The following is an 18,173-nucleotide window of genomic DNA, read 5'->3' as shown; positions in this document are numbered from 1 at the left end:
CATATCATATACTGAACATCAGAGAAACACATAACACAAATTTAAGAGGGTCAGCCCCAATGACTCAACACATCTGTTGTGAACCCCAAAATGAACAAAGAAATATTGTAAATGAAAAAAACTAGTTAGTCCCAGTTGGATCATAGTGGGGAAAAACTGACAAGGTTTTAGCCATGCCAGTCAGGCTTATCCTTTGCATTACCTGTACTCATCTTCCCAAAGCACTCTGTTTGGTAACCAGGATCTTCACATCCCTCTGTTCTGGATCATGAGAAATCACTGGAGCTTCATCTCAATGGCATTGCCCACCCCCTTCCTGAGTTAGGACATCGCTGACATAAGTCACAAAACGTTTTCTTCCTGCACGGGAAGGGGTGACTGCACTGAGCGCTTACAACATCTAACTACAGCTTAATATTATATATTAGATATTTTTATCAAGAGCATGCTACCTCTTCCACCCTCCTGTGATTATGTCTCTTATTTCTGGAGGGTCTTTATGCATCAAAGAGATTGTGGGTGCCTATATTCTTTTTACTTGGTTTCCAACAGCTAACTAAATCCTAATTTTACTATAATTTAAGTATTTTCGATTAACAGCAAGCTACCTCTTTCATGCTTCTGTAGTAATGTCTCTTAATTCTTTGGAATATGTATGCATCAAGACCTTGAGTGTGCTTTTATGAACTTTTTGTCTGTTCAGATTGTTCTTGAGAATGTACCCAGTAGATCATATGCCAACCGCACAAATTTATAACCCACTGAGGGACAATGACACTGTTCTTCAACTTGTGGAGCCAGGCTCACTCTCCTCCCTTGAGCTGTTCCTCCCCCATTGGTACCCCCTCACGGCCTCCTCAGTTCCTGGTGTCCTCCTAGTTCACTGTGACCCATGTTACCTCAAAAGCATTCGGCCTACACCAGGAGGCTCTTGAAAAATTTCTATAATTTAATTAATAGAATAAGAAACCAAACCAAGGTTTTCAGTGGAGAGAGCAAAGTGATTTTACTAGCTATCGAACACTACACATTTGGTGGCTTGGATGACAATCCTCACAAGGCAACAGCACTTTGCCCCTCTGCTTAGAATTTCTTCTTCCTTCTATGTTTTGCTGAATGCTTGACCATCTAGAATGTGTCATTGGTTATTTGGTCTCTGTCTCTTTAGAAAAGAGTGACGTGGCATCCTTGACTAACCCCTTAAATTTAAACTGTGCACAAAAACCAATAGAATCATTGAGAAGAAACACAACTCCTTAGTTCCACAAGTTTTTTGTAGAAGATAGAAACATATTGAACCAATCGCTTGACCAAAGACCTACATCTGAAATAAGGGGCAAATTAATTGCAGCTATCTAGCCAGTTCTGACTCATAGCCCCGTACGACAGCAGAACTGTCCATTTGGGTTTCTGAGTGTGTCAGTCTTTATGGAAGAAGAAAACCAACAGGTTCCTCATTCATAGTTCGACTTAAACATAGAATAAAAATTCAAAGGTTATAAAATACACGCAACAGAAACTTGCTCCCTGGAGAGCTTTCCTAGTTGGCTAGGGAATTGTAGACCTACTTGACAGAAAACTGGGAAAGAACGTCTTAAGTAAAGGGAACACAGTTGACGTCAAACATTTCCTGGTATTCAGGTTGACTTGAGTAAATACCTTCAGGACATTATGGAGGGAAGCTTCAGGGAGCTGAGAGGCACATCTGAGGACGCAGACAGGACCATACATGTTTGTATCCTAATGATGAATGATTGGAGAGTAGAACTGTGCCCCCATTGAGTTTTCGTGGTGAAATCTTGATAGTAGATGTGAGGGTGTGGGATTCCATGGAGCCTAGTTCCATGAGTCAACAAGATGGCCATATGAATTACACTCATCTGTGCATTAAAACATAACTGCAAACACTGATGTTCCCTTTGAGACAAATATCTTCAGGGTGTTTACCTAATCGGGGATACACATAAGATATGAATAATGTCTCGGGAGACCATCTGGTCTCCAAGTCGTGTAAATTCCTCTGAATCTTTAGACAAGGAGTGAATTTAGGTCTCTGTTTCCAGCTCTCTCCCTGACTACCTTCTTTTACCTTTCTCTCCCTCTACCCCTTGCCTCCTTTTCCTCTTCCCCTCCTCCTGCACCTCTCTTTAACTGTCTCTTGCTCACAATATGGAGAGAATTACCAGGCTATTGTGAGTCTCACTGGAAGCATAGCAGACAATGGACCTTGTTATCTCCTTTATAAACATGTTTTTTTCAGGTGTCATTGGGTCAGTTGGGACTCCTAGGGAGCTGATGCACAACAGAGGGTAATACTTCCCAGTCCTGCCCTGTCAGACACTTGTTCTTATTCCTGAGCCATTGTTGCAGCCACTGTGTCATTCCATTTCATCAAGGGCCTTCCTCCTTTTTCGCTTCCCCTGCATGTCACCTAGCATGATGTCCTTCTCCAGGGACTGGTCTCTCCTGATCACTGATCACTACTCTGCAATGTCTCGCCTCCAGGGAGCAGTATGTCTGCTCTTCTTCCGAGATAGATTTCTTTGTTATTTCCACAGTCTTTGGTGCTTCAGTATTGTTGATCAATACCATTATCTAATGTATTATCTCCTTTTCCTTTGGTCTTCCTTATTCAATATCCAACTTATACATGTATTTAAGGTGACTGAAAATACTACGTCTTGTGCTGTAAGGCTGACAATCTACTTTTGACAATTCACTGCCTTAACAATTCCACAGTTACCTTGTGTGCCGCACACCTAGTGTCACACCTGAATCAGACTTGATTCAAAGGCCACGTGAGCAGCAGCAAAGTGTGAAAAGTTGTTTGGTTGTATTTTGAAGACAATGACAATGGTTCTGTAACGTCATCCCAAATGTGTCTTCCTCAGGTGTGTTTGACTCATAAGAACACCATAGTTCTGACTAGACCTTCATTTTTCTTAGGAATGAAGCGATTCAGAGGAGAGGAATTGCATTTTTTATCAAAAGCATCTTTTGATTTCCAGGTGTTTTTCTTTGGTTCTTAAAGTAAATTATTATCATGGAAGAACAGGCAATACGTAAGCATAAGTTATTCTTGAGAAATATAATATTTATAAGCACTGATGGCTAATTTTTAAAAATCATTTTATCACAGTCCATACATACATCCACTGTGTCAAGCACATTTGTATATTTGTTGCCATCATCATTCTCAAGATGTTTGCTTCCTACTTGAACCTTTGTTATTAGCTGCTCATTTCCCCCTCTCTACCCGTAACCCCCTCCTTCATGAACCCTTGATATTTTATAAATTATTATTGTTTGGCATATCTTGCCCTGTCTGGTGTCTTCCTTTACCCACTTTTCTATTGTCCACCCCCATGGCGGAGGTTATATGTATGTGGATCCTTGCAATCTGTTCCCCTTCACATGACTCCTTTTTCAGTGAGTTTTCTATTGTGATTTAGGTGAGGGGCGGTTTTCATTTTCGACCATCCGCTCTGCATATTAACAGTTTAAACCATCAGTCCACTCTGATGCTACCACCCTCGCCATTGTCTCTTCTCCCTCTTAGGTGCCTCTATTCACTCTTTCACCCCATCAGTCTCTGTCATCCTCCTGTGCATTGCTTCATCTTTCCCTTCCTGTCCCTGGAAACCTCTACAGCCTGTTTTCTTTGGATTGACAGTCTCTGTCTTGGGTGTTATCATTATACTACTGGTCTCATATATTATCTTTCTCTTTTTGACTGACTGTCATCACTCAGCCCGTTATTCTTCTGGTCCATTCAAACCATTAGGTACTTCTTTTCCGCGATGAATAATATTTTATTGTGTGCATGCACCAGAGGTTTTCTTTTTTAATCATTCTGCTGATGGACATTTGACCTGTCGCATCGTTTTGCTTAGGGAACGGTGCTGAAGTGATCATGGGAGTGCATACTGTGTGTCCCTGTGGTCACTCTTAGTGCTTTAAGGTGTACACGCAGCGGAGCTTTTGCTGGTTCCTAACACTTTCTGTTCTCCATTATTTGAGGTGACACTTTCCAGAGTGGCAGAACATCTTTACAGCATGCATAAGACTCCCACGGGCATAGGTAAGAGTTCCAAGCTCATCCTGCAGTCCCAGCATTTATTGCTCCCGTGGTTTATAATCAGGTTGTCGTTGTTGGTGCAAGGTGACATCTCATCTGTGCTTGGATTTGCATCTCCCAGATGGTGAATGATTGTGATCATTTTGAATGTTTGTGAACATTTTGCTAGCCATTCGGTGAGATTTTTTGTGAATTTTCCGTTCCTGTCCTTTGCCCACTTTGTAATTGGATTTTTTTTTTCTGATTGAGGTGTTTTAGAGTTCCATAGCTTTAGAGATTAGTTTCTTGTTTGTTGTGCTGTTGTTAAGATTATTTCTAAGTCCATGGACTCTCCATGTCATGTGCTGGTGAGGTGCTGGCATGCACTTCAGTTTCATAGTTTTAGGAAATCTGTTTCAACTGTTTTGTCTTCTGTGTGTACTTCATGCTTAACAACTGACAGTATGACTGTGTCTGGCAACAGGCTTAAGTGTGTTAAATGCTCAATAGATAGTCACAAATCACTTGCAAATACACGTTAGTCTCTTTAGGGATTAAACCAACAATTTCCAAACCATCACTCTCTCTTTCTTGTTTAAAGAGTAGAGGAGGTGTCCACCCTCATGGACACATCTGCTCTGTCCCTGTGCGTTGGAATGACTAGAAGACAATGGGTGTAACGTTCAGGGTTTGAGTGAGGCCTCAGATGTGGCCTCATCATTGATCACTACTGACCCTGTACTACATAGTAACACATTCGCCATGTTATTTCAAACATAACAGTTGTATAATAGCCGAGAGGGAATCTGATTACAATGAGTAAATTCATAGGCTGCTCTCTTGTCACCCATGAATATTTGGTGAAGAATTTTTGTCACCCTGTGATGAACACAATGCTCTCCTGAGATTTGGGACACAGATATGTGTCTGTACAGCCTCATGTCCATGCAGTAAATATTTAACCATGATGGCTCAGGCATATATTAAACTAGTTCTCCCTGGGAGTAAAGCCATGATCCTTGAAATGATCTCAGTGGTAGGATGCTGGGTCATGTAGTTTATCATCTGTTGTTCATGGATTTTTCGTTCGTTTGGTAACATGGGAGTGTCGCGTGTGAGGGTTCCTAAGTGCACACGTATTTGTTTTACAATGATGTGTGTAGTGTTAGGTTTGACATGTACATCTGTGATTCATCTTGAGTTGGCTTTGTATGCGGCATGAGACGTGGATTCTGTGTCCTATTTCTGCAAATCGATATCCAGTTTGGAAAGCACCATGTGTTAGAGAAATGTTCTCTTCCTAATGTCATGGTTTCCAGGCCTTGGGCGATTCTGAGCTGTGTACAACAGGATGGAGTTACTGATGAGAACTCAATTCTCTTCCATCGCTCTGTGTGTCTGTTATTATTCCATTGTCTGTGTAGAATGATTCGGACATTTTAGATTGTCTACTTCGTTCTACTGTGTTAGTGTTTTTGTAGCCAGGGTCTCTTTACTTTCCATCTGAAGTTGATGGTTCATTATTTCCCATCTCTTTAAAATAAGAGTCGGATTGCCTTGTATCTAGAAGTCTATTTGAATACCGTTAATATTTTCCTATTTCCTTCCAGTAGTTTGGTCAACTTATGACTGTCATCTGTATATACATGCTTTAACATATATGGTATACATCATGTTAAGTATATTATCAATCGATTATTATCGATTAATTAAATACCGGTTAATTACATGACATTATTAATTACATATATTATGTATTCTTTAAATCTCCCAAGAGATTTAGGTCTGGAGTCCTAGTGCGTTAGTGCTAACTGTATGGTCAGCAGTTGGTAATCACCAGCTACTCCACGGCCAAAGATGAAGTTTTTTTCTTCAGTAAAATATAACCATCTCAGAAGCCCTCAGCAGGCCTTTCAGCCTGCCCTGTAGAATCACCGTAAGTCAGAATCAATTAAATGATAGTGATTTTCATTCAATTTTAAGATTAGGTTCTACGCACTTCATCTTTGTGTAGCTACGATAAATGGTATCCCAGTCCTGAAATTCGTTCCCCCAGCATCCTCTTCTGGTAGAGAGTAGGTTTGGGAAACTTCGTAGATGGAAGAGTCAAGTGTGTCCCTTCCAACAATTTGACAATGATCATTTACAAACAAATGAAATCACTATTATGTGAATAATACCCGTTGATGTCTTTCAGTTGTAATTCACAGCCACACGCAGGGTTCAAAGGTCCCCACGTGGCTCTCCAGGTGCTCACTGCAGACCTGTGGTGTCAGGAGTCCAACTGTTTTTTGAAGGTTGACTCTGTGTCCTCTGGTTTGCTGGATCCTTCTATTGGTTTCATTGGCGTTCCTGTTGAGTCATTGACAAGGTTCAATGTCTAGGAGCATATCACTTGCAAACATAATGTAGTCTTTTTAGGGATGAAATCAGCAATTTCCAAACAAACACTTCTCTTCCTCATGTAATGATTGGATGCGTTTCCCACCCTCATGGACACGTCATCTCTGTCCCAGGGTGTTCCTGTGAGTCAGAATTAGCTAGAAGGCAATGGGTGTGGAGTTCTGGTTTGGACTGAGGCCTGTGATGTTGTCTCATCATTGTTCCCTACTGATCCTGTACTAGACGATCACAGACTCCCGTGTTATTTCATACATGAGAGCTGTAAGAACAGAGAGGGAATCTGATTACAGTGAGAACTGTCGTAGGCTGCTCTCTAATCGACTCTGATCAGTTGGCCAGGTGTTTAACACCCCGTGATGAATATGTTACTCTATTGAGATTTAGGAGGCAGGTGTGTACAACCTCACATCTGTACAGTAAATATTTCCCAAGGCTGGTTTAGACCCTTCAGGCCATTGAGCTGGCTGGTTCTCTGAATTCTTTCTCCATCTCAATCCAACCTTGTCTCCCATGGGCCACTCCTTACACCAGTTACATACATGCCTGCCTAGAGAATTCTATTGAAAGTGAATATCTACTGAGCCTCAAGTTGAATCCCTTCTCTGCAAGGACAAACAAGAACCCTGTACACAGTAAATAATTTTGTTTGAACAATTTAATGATCTAGATAAACCGCACATAGAGGAGGGGACACTGAGAAAGATTAGGTGAGGGAGGGAACCTGTCTTCTCTGAGAAGAACATGAGCTGCAGAGAAACGCAGAGGGAGCTCTTCCTACTAATGATTCTGATTCCACGAGGAAGCTGTGTCTGTGACTGTCCATCCAGGTACCTTGTGGGGGGGGGGGGGGGGAGAAAAACCAGGACATGGTGTTGAGTCATGCTGATCTTAAAAGAGTCTCAAGAGTAGTCAGGTGTCTAGAGTTGAGTATCTGTCAGGTAGAAGAGTTTGATACTTTCTTACTTGGAAATTAATAAAGTCTGTCTCTAAGACAGGTGAATGTCCACATGGAATGATTCCAAGGCTGTGGAGATGGTAGAAGCAGGGATTTCATGATTCCAGAAGTCTTGGCCTTGGGAATGAACTTAACTCCCTGACCTAAAACATCATGACCTGAAAAACTATGTTTATGCTTTGTTCTGTTTTTTTTTTTAAGGGAAACAAAATAGAAGAAGAGATCCTGGTAGTACATGGATACGTTGTCTTCTGGGAACTAAAGTGTCAGCTACTTGAACCAACCAGTCCCTCGGTAAGAGAGATGGGACACTTAGCTTATGTAAGTAGACAAAGAGGTTCTCTGGCATTTTTACGTATATTTTGCGGGGTCCGTAGGTTTGTAATAGAATTCACAGCAACAAGTTATAGGCAGAAAGTGGAGTCGAGGTGGGGTGAGTCATTTTGAACTCAGTGCAAGACTCAGGATTCACACACACCAGCTGTTTCGAGGTCAAAAAGAGACTGTCTGTTGCCCTGAAGATTTACCCTGTGGAAACCCGCTCTAGGGCTGCTGTGATGTGTTCTACAGACGGATCATTTTCTGGGGAAGGACTTCCTGCCTGACAAAGTAGAGGGTCAGAATAAAAGAGGACCGTGCACCAGAAAGACTGACAAAGTAGCTGCAACGATGGGCTCAGACTTTAAAAAATGCAATCGTGAGGACGGTACAGAACTGGTCAGTGTGTCCTTGTGCTGTGCATTGTGTCACGGTGAGTCAGGGACAACGTGGTGGCATCTATCCACAACAATAACAAGATTCCGGATTGAATCGATGGCAGGGGGACCATCAATGAGGAAATGTCATCTGGGTGCATACTTTTGGAGAATCAAGAATCAAGCAGTTCCTGAAGAACGATTACCAAACCCCAGACCATAACCTCTGTCATTCAATTGGTGCTGACTCCTCCAGGAACCTACAGGCCAGACTGGAGCCTCCACTGTGGGTCTCTGAGGCTGGAACTCTGTGGGAGCAGCAACCTCCCCTTCCTCCCATGGAGCAGGACATGGTTGCCAAGTGCTAATCTTCTGCCTAGCATCCCGACCCTTACCCACCTCTGCACCTACAGCCCATGTGAAATCCCTGTGGGAGATCCTTACCTGGATGGGAAGGGCAGAAAAGGACACTGGTCATGGTAACTTACCCTCAAAATGTCTGTGTTATAGGAAGGGTTCCTGGCAACTTTGGAAAATTCTTAGGACAATTGTCTTGAGAAAAAGAACAAAAAAGACAAGGGGAAAAGGTCAGCACCCGACACTAATGACACTGAGGATTCTGTGTAAACACTCTAGCTCATAGCAAATGATTTACAAAGAGAGGATGTAAGTGAGATTGATGTGTTACCTGAAATTGTGCATACCTGCCAGGTCAATTAGAAACGCAGGGCAAAGTGTGGCTGAGTTACCTCGTTTGATGACATGGATTAGGTTTTCCTCAGGAATCTGCTCTTCTTTGAGAACATCCAAGAAGTTGTCAAAGTCTTCCTGGGGCACAGAAGTGCTTCTTGCTGAAAATCGGCATATAAAGAGTGGGAAGTTTCCATGAGACATTGTGACTATACAGATGAGGCAGGCTTTCGGGGGCTACAGTAAAACACCACCTTTGGCGTGTCCACATAATCCATGGATCATGTAAATGGTTAAGGTGCTATGTCCATCTGGCTGCTGGGAGTAGGAATCGACCTCATGACAATGGCAGTGGGTCTGCTTTTGGTGGTTGTTGTGGATGTTGGCTGGGGACGCCTTGGGAGCATGGCTTGACTTTCTGCTGCTGAAAGGTCATGCATTCTGAAACATCCTAAGGGTCACAGTTCTCCCTGGCCCTCACGAGGGGACCTGGGGCTGCAGTTGACTCCATGGGAATTGGAATGCTTTTTGAATCAAAGGTGAGCAAATGGACAATCCACGTGGATGCCATCAGGACCGTTGGTGGTTCAGTGCTCCCAGAGGGGTCCTGGCACAGAGGCCTGGTGATCAACTTCCAAAACACCATCCTCTGAAAACCACCCTAAGGTCAGTGGAAGTGGAACACACGGATTGATCTCCACGAGTTGGCAAGGAGGTTGGAAACTCAAGTGGGGTCCTTATGCATGAACGACCATGTGATATCGCACCCTGCCCGTTGTGACTAGAATCCCTGATCGGGGAGATGTTGATTCCTCCTTTCAGGGGTGGAGCTGATTCTTACCCAGAAGTTCTGCCGTTTTGGTAAATCCTCCAAATTTATCTACCCTCTTGTCCAGTACTATGAAAATTTTTCTCAGGATATGAATAAATTTCACACTATTGTTGAATGGACCTGGGAAGAAAATAAATAATGAGCAAGAAATATGCCTATATTGTTTCTGGCATTGCTAGGACTAAGCACGCAAAGGGACGGTCTCTACAAGCCTACGGGGATTCCCACCGTTTGTCACAGAGTTGTGATGAAGAATCAGAATCAACTTAGTGAAGCCGAACTACCACCACCACATTGAGGACGGGACTTGAAAAGACAGTGAAAAAAAATGAAATCGAAATCTCATGGACTTTTCCTCTGCCCACTTTTAAAAGCCGTCTCATGTACATTTATTGATAAGCACATCAGTGTCTGAGAAGCCAAGATGGTGATGCTAAGTGAGCTTTGTTCTCTGAATGGCAAGGTTGGTGGTTCTAGCCACTCAGGCACTCATGAGAAGAATGAGGCTGTCTGCTCTTAGAAAGATTTACAAAGACTCTGACATCTTATACAGGGTCACTATGAGTCAGAGATGACTCAATGGCAGTAGGTTGGTTTCCTGTTGATGGGCTGATCTGTAGAGTGATACACAGTGGCTGTTGAAGATTTCAGTGAGAGCTTATATAAGAGATAACGGTTACACAGAGGAGATAAAATTGATTTGTAAAGCAACCACTGGGGCACATAATTTCATTGTTCGCTTATTTCCATTTCACAGAGCTGCTACTCAACTTTCATCAAAGATTTAGAGTCTGAGCCATTGAAAATGCATAATGTTCTTCATGACCATTAAAACATTAAGCAAAAATAATCAAACAATCAGACAAAATGAGGGGAAGAAATCTCAACCAACACCTGATTTTTAACGATATCTGACTTGGAGAAAGGGCGATGGAGAATGACATAGATTCCATGTCTTATGGGAATCAACTTATACCTTAAATGATTGGCTGGGATTGCTTTAAAAATCTCTGCTCTTGACAAGATGGCCTTCGTATCGATACTCAAACTGGATCCATCAGACTGTAGTCTTTTAGGTTATTTTTAAAGGGCACAGAACCTTGCCATCTGCCCATGACTGACATGAAATATTCTAAGCATTTGTTTTTAGTTTCTCCTGGTTATATTCAAAGTTTCAAGGGGCTTTTAATGTAATATCATTTATCTCCTTGCGTAACAAATTAAAATGCTTGGAAAATTCAGCGGATTCTACTTGGTTTTACCTCTGATGGTTAGCAGAAGCAAAATTTGTATCTCCAGATTCCATGTGAGAAAGTTTGGCCCTCAATTGAATCTCAACAAGCGCCTATCCCAGAGAACACTCTGGTACTTACCAATATTAACAAATTCATTGCTTCCTTTTCTCGATACATATTCATAATAGGGAAGGCATAGTTCTTTAAAGCTAGAACAGAAAAAAATTTTTCAATTGAATTGGTAAATGTAATAAAATCATTCAATACATAACTGGATGACTAGGATTTCATGTCTGGCCTTGCATGCATCAACAATGTCCGCATAGCCCCCTTGTCTACAAAACAGCATGTGTACACTTTACTCGAGGCACTTTCCAAAGACCTTCCATTTGGAATATAATGCAACTGGTGAAATGCAGTAAGACTGAGTGAAATCAAACAAGGTGCGACTCTGCGGGCCTGTTCATCATGTGACAACTGTAGAACCGCGGAGTCACACCCTGATCACAGTCACCAGTGACTCCAAGGATGGGTGTTTGTCAGGACGATTACCACCTTCCTCTCTTAGCTACAGACACACTGATGCGTGTTCAGTGCGATGTTGCTTACAGGGGCCAGACATTTGTCACCACTGAAATGTGAATCTCGGACAATTATTCTCGTGGGAAGAAAATTGAATCTCAGTAAAGTTGCTTGAAAGCATGTGTCCACATGTACGGAGGAGTTAAAAACAGTAGGAAGCATGCATTCTCAACATGATAAGGAAAATGATACCCTGTTCATTTTTTTTCTAATTTAAGCAAAAGGAATTGCTGGCAACATATGATTATTCTACTGGAAGGTTATATGACTCTCGGCTAGATGTGGAACCATAGGCACCTTACCCATTGTCCCAGCGCCTTTGTTCATGATGTTTTCAATGCTGGTTTCCTTTCATCATTCAAAATCTGTGTGTGTGTGTGTGTGTGTGTGTGTGTGTGTGTGTGCATGCGCGCGCGCACGCTTGGATGCACGCGTGATTCACACAAAGAGAAAGAGATACAGAGAAAGATAAAGACAAAGTTCTGCACTCAAATATTTCAGGAGTTAATGTCAAATTGAAAACCTAGCTCGTTACATACCCCAACCCAAGTCCAAAATCTTTTCTCTTTAGATCTCTTTTCTATGTCAGATTTAAGAACTCGTTATTGTTTACTTACAGAATTTCAAAAACTGTCTGTTATTTGGTATTTGAATGCATCCTGTGCCCAAGAGTTCCCAGAAGGTGCATGATCAGAAGGAAGCACAGAATGTAGCCGACTGCCAACTTCCATTGGCACCTGTTGGTGGTCTGGAGATGCTGAGTTCAAACCATATCCACAGCAGAAAATCCTCTTCAGCGTTATCGCTTCCTCCTCCTTTCTGAGAACTCTGACCTTATGATGCCATCACCCTGCTTCCTGTCTACAGCGCCCTGGAACACCCTTCCCCCCACTTCTTGAACACTGAAGTGTTAAAGTATTTCTTTTTAAAATACCTGAGTAATTCAGAACACAATCCTTCTTTCCCCTCTTCTTGCTCCCTAACTTGAAAACTCATTTCCCCTTCAAATGCATTCCACACCTGTGCTATCCCAGGTTTAATTCACTCATTCTTACCAGACTGCCACAATCCCCAAACATCACTGCCCTCTCTGCCCCTCATCTTAACTTTCCTTTAGAAACCCCAACCATATTCCAACATGTTTCTGAATCTGAACGAGGATTCCAAAGGAGCCAAAAATATTTCTACTTATTTCTTCCTGACTTGAGTTTTTACCAAAAGTGTGCAAAATACCAATCACATTATCAGTTACCCTCTGGGAAATGAAAGCGTTTCCACAGTGTGTTTATGTGATTTTACGTCAACATGGACATGTGACATCCAAGGTGGAATTCCTGCTATGAAGCAGGTCACAGCCGGATGATGCTTCCTTGGAGGTGTGGCTCTCTATTACTTTTTAATTTAAGGCACGCACTGTAGCATTCCATAGTTCTACCATGTCAATCAGATTTGGACAATTGGTCCCACGATCCATATCCAAACACTCTTTGTCTACATGGACTACAAGATTTCATCTTCCTTTCTCCTGACCACCACCAGTACTGTAAACTCCTCCTCCCCAAACCAAAATTCTATTTGCTGTCTCTCTATGTACACCAATCCTGGGTTTCATATACCAGACTTTGGCTCCTAAATCTCCACCTCTAGAGACTGTTCAAAGGCCACCACCCAGAGCCCTGAGATTTCTCTCCAACCAAGGAAGGTGGATTCTCTCTTGGTAACCAGGTTGCTGTATTCATTTTCATTCCATGAAATGTTTACTTACTTGATATAGAATCCTAATCTGATGAGTCCATCTAGCGGGAGACGCACAAACTCACGGATGAAAACACTGGAATCTCCACCGTCCTTTGTCTTGTTTGGGTTGGTGGAGGCAATGTAGAGTGGTTTATAATTTTCTCTGATCTAAAAGTAACATTCGTGAGAAATATTGGCACGGGACTGTCTTTTTCTTGAACGTCTTCAAGAAGAATGCCACACAGTTGCATAAGAACAAAAGTGCATGTGTTTAAGATAAAAAGCATTTAACAACAATAACATCAAACACAATGGCAAGATAGGAAATGTAAGTGAGAAATCCCTGCAGGAGATTACACAGTGACATCATCTACTATTTCCACCTGACATCCAGTGTGTATTTCTAGGGCAAGTACAGAGGGAGACAGGTAGAAATGCAGCATGCCCTTGATGTTGTTTGTGGTTCCAACTCACATCCACTGTGTTATTTCATGTGAAGTACAGAGGGAGAAAGTGGAAACACAGCATGTTGCTGATGGTGTCCGTGTTTCAGCACTCCATTCAAACCAGAGAGTTGCCGGACAGACTCTGCCCAGAAGAGACCCCACCAGAAAGTTCCAGTTACCTGCTTCTGAAAAACCAGCCACGCAAAATCATATGGAGCATATTTCTGCCAAGCAAGGCATCAAGGTGTCCTGCATCAGCATTCTCTCGTGGGGCTTGGTCATAGAAACTTATCATTACCCAATAAATCAAAAGACTGTGCTTTGGGGACTTACAGGTGTAGACCCAGGTGCACACATTTGGAAACACCAATACAATCCCTCAAAGCTACATGCACATGCATAAAAGAAGACCCCTCTGTGCTGGGATTTCCTCATTACCACTGAGAGTTTTTCTTTAGGCAGAGTGTCCAGGGCAGCGCAGGTGAGGGCGAGTCCCAGCATCAGGAGTAGAGTCTTCATCTTGCTGTGTTGTTCACTTGCCTTCTGAAGAGCCAGTAGAAGGTAACCTGCTGTAGAGGTTGTGTATTCTTCCCTCCTATTATGCCTCCTGTATTTCCATGTGACTCTTTATCATGGGGTTCCCGAAGACATCTTCGCGAAACAGCAATCGTAAACATCCTGGTTGGCAATTCTTTAAGGACATGTAGACTGTTTGCAGTTCATTTTTTCCACTCTATTTCTCTAACAAAACAAAACAAAAACCCTTTTAGCACAAGATCTGTTCCCCCAGGTTTCTTGTGAAAGAGCAGCAATGTCTGCTCCGTGAATCCTGAGAGAGATCGAGTGTTGGAAGTGCCGACTCTGAGGAGGAAAACCCTGGTCTTTGGGGTCACTTTTGCCTCAAAGCCAGTGAGGGACTTGCTGGTGGTCATCGTCTTGGCATCCCTCTGTGGGACCTGGAGTGTTGTCTGTGTTTCTGACCTCTGGTGGGAAGGAGATACTGCACTTGTCACTGTCTTCTCAGTGTCTCCTCTGAGCCATTCATGCAGATCCAGAGATGTCTTCCCTGTGTAAAGCTCCTACAACATGGCTTCATATGGAGATATGAGTCCCTTGTGTTTCTTTGGCTTCCAGACAAGAGTTAATCAGCCACTGGAATAAGTTATTACCTTTGGTCCCGTGACCATGGCCCACAATCCATTGTCATACAGATGTTGTTTGGGGCTGTCAGTCGGTTCCGACCCACAGTGATTCTGTGTGTAACAGAAGGCATCAGCACTAGCCCTGTGCCATTCACACGGCTAGTTCTTCATGTTAGTCCAGAGTTTCAGGCATTGTGTCATTCCATCTTATGGGTTCTCCACCTTCCTAATGCTGTGACTCTTTGATACATTGCCTCATGGTGGGGAGCCCCCCCCCAATCCTAAAGTTATTTTCATTGCTACTCTATCCCTGTCATTTTGCACCTGTGATGAATCAGGCATGACCCCTGTAAAAGGCTCGTTTGACCCACAGAGGGCTCTCGGTCCACAGGCTCAGAACCGCTGCTCTAAGGAAACAGGTCCCCTTCTCCATGGGACTTCATTAGTCTCCACTCACGCCTTCTGCGGTGTCTGTAGATTTACAGACGACGAAAGAAACTGAGCTCCTGGATCAACACAGACCCGCATCCCTGCACTCCCACTTACCCCTCAGAGGATGCACGCCAGAAACTGTAGGGGAGGTAGATGGTAGTGCGTATAAGGTATGAAAATAATAATAACTTTTAATTTATTCATGGGTCACAAGGGTGGTGGAAGGTGGAGGAAAAGCGGAGCGGTCACCAAGGTCTCAATAGAACATAAATGTCCAAGGATGTAAAAATGTGATCAATAAAATTGATGTGTGGATTGTTGCCAGAGGTGTAAGATCTCATAGTAAAATGTTTTAAAATATGTAAATAAATGCAAATATAAAGTTACACAGTTGGAGCTCTCAGGTACATTACTCTTGCCTTACAGTGCAGAGAAAGGGTAGGTTATGACCCCCAACAAATGCCCACTTGCAATCCAGTTATGGAGACATGTCTGTCTGTCCTCTAATGGATGACCTCCAGGAGACAAATTTACATCAGGCTGGAGAATGAATTGACAGATGTGTTAAGGAGAGAGGACGTGAGGTGTCTAAATCATCATGGGGGGCCATTCTGTTCAGGGATGAGGCTGTGCGATCAGGTGTCTGCCCCCAAATCCATTTAGAAGAACTGCCTTCCTGAGCATGTGCAGGGCATGAGAGAAGAGCTGTGTACGACCCCACAGAGTGTCGTAAGTAACCATCCTGCTGTCATGCCACCCTCGCTCGAGGAACCCAGAAATGGTGTGGGAGAATGGATAATCCTGTACCGTGGGGTCAGCACCAATCGATGAGGACACAATCTCTGAGACCTGAACTGAAGCCAAAAAACTCAAAACTCACTCAGCCCTGTGTCTTGTGGAGTCCAAGTCGGAAGGGCACAGCAGGACAGGGAACTGTCCGCAGAGTCCCAGGGTTGTCAGTCTTTACGAAAGGAGATGTCATGGTCTTTCTCTCCCAGGGGGTTGTCCCCTGGGCTCCACCCACCAATATCTGCGTTAGAAGCCAAGCACTTGGCCAAGGTCCACTTTTCGGTAGAGCAGTGACACCCTGGAACTGAGGACAAAGAACAGGTGCATACTCATCCATCAGAAATGTGGACACAAGCGCCTGAACCAGAAGGTAAACAGAGGGCAAGACAATGGCTGCTTTGTTTCTGGAAGCTGCTCTTCGTGTCACTAAGATGGCATATCTAGTTCAGTCCTGTCTTTGTTTGTTGATCTCCAAAAGCTCCCGAAGGCTTTCCAGGTACTAGAAAGCTTATGGAAAGTCAAATAATTTTTTTTTGTTTTGGTAATTACCGAACAAGAGAAAGAAAAGTGCATTGCTGTTGAGTTGATGCAGACTCATGGTGGAGCTTGTCCTGAGAGGACAGCTGTCCCCACAGGTTTCCTGGTCAGTGATTTTGATGGAAACTGAATGCCATGTATTTCCCTTGCAGAGTTTCCAATGTGTGTGGACCCCTGCAGCCAGGCATTGCATCGCCCAAAGGCCAGGACAGGGATTGGACCTGTTCCCTAGGCCCTTGATTCAGATGCTGGTCATCTGAGATGGCGGCAGTCTGAGACCCCAAGAAGCCACCTTCACAGCTCCTATCAACGATGGGCTGCATCTTACAGACGTGGGAGGGGAGTGAGAATGACCAGGAACTGATGAGATTCCCTCTTTGTGACGATGGTAGGTGTGTGCCTACCCCCGACGTCCACTAAGTAATTGAAGGTCATCCTATTTGTCCTGACTGCCCATCCCATTCTCACAAGGGTCCTGATGGGTTGGCACCGCTCCGTCTCTTAGAGGACGACTTAGTGTTTTAATCGGAGTCCACTGACATGTTGTTGGCTAATCCCATGACGATCTTGAGAAATTGCACGCTAAAGCGGTTAGGGTGAATTCTTACAGACACCGACAGGTTCAAACCACAGACCTTCAGGTGTGCACAGCCAGCCACTCCAACTGCAATGGCAACGGTCCCCTTCATGTCAAGACTCAGAAAATCAAAAGGGCAGTAGAGGTAAGAGATAAAACCATGACTAGACCGTAGCCAGGTGTGCTGATAGGATCACAGACCATGAAAAACACCGGCCTCAGAATGTTTTACCATGAGCCACTGATATCGGAAGTCCCGGCGGGACAATTCTAACCTAAAGGAAACCAGATCAAACCCACTGACGTGTCAATCCCATAGGACAGAGGAGAACTGCCTCACAGGGTCTCCAAAGCTATCCATTATAGTAATAAAGTAATAAAGTAATCTTTTATAGTAATAAAGTAATAAAGTAATCTTTTCATAAAATTAAAAAGCTAAAGCAACTTGAATGCATGCACAGTAAAGTTCAAAGAACAGTTGGAGGAAAGGTAAAATATTGTAACAAAACGTGCACGGACCCGGAATTAGGAGACAAAGGGGGAAGAATGCTCTCTGTGTCCCTGAAAGTAGGAGCTGTAGGGGTCAATTGGCTAAAGTTACATGATTTAAAGATCCCGTGGAGCCTCCTTGGCTCTGTGAGGGTTCCGAAAGTGATTTCAGAATCACAGAGAGAACCCGTGACCGCCAAGAAAGAAGAGCTGTCAGAGGAGCCCCTGTGAGACCCCTGACTGAAGGGAGGTGATGGAGGCCAAGGCACCAAGACCATGAGACAGAGCAGAGGAGCAGCCGTGACACTGGGAGGAACAGGCTTCCCGGACCCAAGAGCCAGGCAAGACTGAGGGACCGCACTGCCCAGAAGCTGAGGAGCAGCGCGAGGCATGTTCTCCAGAGTGACAGAGAAGGGGCATTGCAGACAAAAGAACTTCGGAATTATTCCTGTTTGGTAACTTCCTAGCTACCCTCATAAATCTCCAGAGTCAGAAAGAAAACTGCAGGGCTTCCTATGTACCTGATTCTCCGTCATAGCCACCCCACAGGGTGGAGGAGAATTGCTTCGTAACAC

At 43.6% G+C, this 18,173-nt stretch overlaps 1 protein-coding gene and 1 long non-coding RNA gene across 2 annotated transcripts in view; one reads left to right on the top strand and one right to left on the bottom strand.

Annotated features, from left to right (window-relative positions):
* The window catches only part of LOC142435578 (odorant-binding protein-like), a 62,770-nt gene that overhangs the window by 15,664 nt on the left and 28,933 nt on the right, over positions 1–18,173 (top strand). The gene's annotated exons all lie outside the window — the stretch shown is intronic.
* Positions 7,111–9,753, bottom strand: LOC142435519 (uncharacterized). Its single transcript, XR_012781560.1, has 4 exons — positions 9,642–9,753; positions 8,860–8,961; positions 8,599–8,662; positions 7,111–7,291 (listed from the first exon to the last, which is right to left on the bottom strand). It is a non-coding gene; the product is annotated as an uncharacterized LOC142435519 (long non-coding RNA).

Source organism: Tenrec ecaudatus, chromosome Y (genome assembly GCF_050624435.1).
Source record: "Tenrec ecaudatus isolate mTenEca1 chromosome Y, mTenEca1.hap1, whole genome shotgun sequence".
In the NCBI taxonomy this organism is placed as follows: Eukaryota; Metazoa; Chordata; class Mammalia; order Afrosoricida; family Tenrecidae; genus Tenrec; species Tenrec ecaudatus.
Note: the sequence above shows the minus strand (reverse complement) of the source record. Positions and strands in the feature narration are given on the sequence as shown.